This window comes from Eucyclogobius newberryi, unplaced genomic scaffold (genome assembly GCF_026437365.1).
Source record: "Eucyclogobius newberryi isolate DKJ021-1_F unplaced genomic scaffold, fEucNew1.0.hap1 SCAF_5, whole genome shotgun sequence".
NCBI lineage: Eukaryota > Metazoa > Chordata > Actinopteri > Gobiiformes > Gobiidae > Eucyclogobius > Eucyclogobius newberryi.
In genome coordinates, this window is record NW_027316167.1 from 5,263,217 (window position 1) to 5,266,446 (window position 3,230).

Sequence of the window (3,230 nt, forward strand, 5' to 3'; positions counted from 1 at the left end):
TATGTTATATATATATATATACATTAATAAGAGTAAACCAGGGTTATGTTATATACACATTAATAAGAGTAAAACATGTTATGTTATATATACATTAATAAGAGTAAACCATGTTATGTTATGTATACATTAATAAGAGTAAACCAGGGTTATGTTATAAACACATTAATAAGAGTAAACCATCTTATGTTATATACACATTAATAAGAGTAAACCATGTTATGTTATATATACATTAATAAGAGTAAACCATGTTATGTTATGTATACATTAATAAGAGTAAACCATGTTATGTTATATATACATTAATAAGAGTAAACCATGTTATGTAATATACACATTAATAAGAGTAAACCATGTTATGTTATATACACATTAATAAGAGTAAACCATGTTATGTTATATACACATTAATAAGAGTAAACCATGTTATGTTATATACACATTAATAAGAGTAAACCATCTTATGTTATATACACATTAAAAAGAGTAAACCATGTTATGTTATATACACATTAATAAGAGTAAACCATGTTATGTTATATACACATTAATCAGAGTAAACCATGTTATATTATATATACATTAATCAGAGTAAACCAGGGTTATGTTATATACACATTAATAAGAGTAAACCATGTTATATTATATACACATTAATAAGAGTAAACCAGGGTTATGTTATATACACATTAATAAGAGTAAACCATGTTATGTTATATATACATTAATAAGAGTAAACCAGGGTTATGTTATATACACATTAATAAGAGTAAACCATGTTATGTTATATATACATTAATAAGAGTAAACCATGTTATGTTATATATACATTAATAAGAGTAAACCATGTCATGTTATATACACATTAATAAGAGTAAACCAGGGTTATGTTATATACACATTAATAAGAGTAAACCATGTTATGTTATATATACATTAATAAGAGTAAACCATGTTATGTTATATACACATTAATAAGAGTAAACCATGTTATGTTATATACACATTAATAAGAGTAAACCATGTTATGTTATATATACATTAATAAGAGTAAACCATGTCATGTTATATATACATTAATAAGAGTAAACCATGTTATGTTATATACACATTAATAAGAGTAAACCAGGGTTATGTTATATACACATTAATAAGAGTAAACCATGTTATGTTATATATACATTAATAAGAGTAAACCATGTTATGTTATGTATACATTAATAAGAGTAAACCATGTTATGTTATATATACATTAATAAGAGTAAACCATGTTATGTTATATACACATTAATAAGAGTAAACCATGTTATATTATACACACATTAATAAGAGTAAACCAGGGTTATGTTATATATACATTAATAAGAGTAAACCATGTTGTGTTATATTTACATTAATAAGAGTAAACCAGGGTTATGTTATATAGACATTAATAAGAGTAAACCATGTTATGTTATATACACATTAATAAGAGTAAACCATGTTATGTTATATATACATTAATAAGAGTAAACCATGTTATGTTATATATACATTAATAAGAGTAAACCATGTTATGTTATATACAAATTAATAAGAGTAAACCAGGGTTATGTTATATACACATTAATAAGAGTAAACCATGTTATGTTATATATACATTAATAAGAGTAAACCATGTTATGTTATATATACATTAATAAGAGTAAACCATGTTATGTTATATACACATTAATAAGAGTAAACCAGGGTTATGTTATATACACATTAATAAGAGTAAACCATGTTATGTTATATATACATTAATAAGAGTAAACCATGTTATGTTATATATACATTAATAAGAGTAAACCATGTTATGTTATGTATACATTAATAAGAGTAAACCATGTTATGTTATATATACATTAATAAGAGTAAACCATGTTATGTTATATACACATTAATCAGAGTAAACCATGTTATATTATATATACATTAATCAGAGTAAACCAGGCTTATGTTATATGCACATTAATAAGAGTAAACCATGTTATGTTATATACACATTAATAAGAGTAAACCATGTTATGTTATATATACATTAATAAGAGTAAACCATGTTATGTTATATACACATTAATAAGAGTAAACCATCTTATGTTATATACACATTAATAAGAGTAAACCATCTTATGTTATATACACATTAATAAGAGTAAACCATGTTATGTTATATACACATTAATAAGAGTAAACCATGTTATGTTATATACACATTAATCAGAGTAAACCATGTTATATTATATATACATTAATCAGAGTAAACCAGGGTTATGTTATATACACATTAATAAGAGTAAACCATGTTATGTTATATACACATTAATAAGAGTAAACCATGTTATATTATATACACATTAATAAGAGTAAACCAGGGTCATGTTATATATACATTAATAAGAGTAAACCATGTTGTGTTATATTTACATTAATAAGAGTAAACCAGGGTTATGTTATATAGACATTAATAAGAGTAAACCATGTTATGTTATATATACATTAATAAGAGTAAACCATGTTATGTTATATATACATTAATAAGAGTAAACCATGTTATGTTATATACACATTAATAAGAGTAAACCATGTTATGTTATATACACATTAATAAGAGTAAACCAGGGTTATGTTATATACACATTAATAAGAGTAAACCATGTTATGTTATATATACATTAATAAGAGTAAACCATGTTATGTTATATATACATTAATAAGAGTAAACCATGTTATGTTATATACACATTAATAAGAGTAAACCAGGGTTATGTTATATACTCATTAATAAGAGTAAACCATGTTATGTTATATATACATTAATAAGAGTAAACCATGTTATGTTATGTATACATTAATAAGAGTAAACCATGTTATGTTATATATACATTAATAAGAGTAAACCATATTATGTTATATACACATTAATAAGAGTAAACCAGGCTTATGTTATATGCACATTAATAAGAGTAAACCATGTTATGTTATATACACATTAATAAGAGTAAACTATGTTATGTTATATATACATTAATAAGAGTAAACCATGTTATGTTATATACACATTAATAAGAGTAAACCATGTTATGTTATATATACATTAATCAGAGTAAACCATGTTATGTTATATATACATTAATAAGAGTAAACCATGTTATGTTATATATACATTAATAAGAGTAAACCATGTTATGTTATATTTACATTAA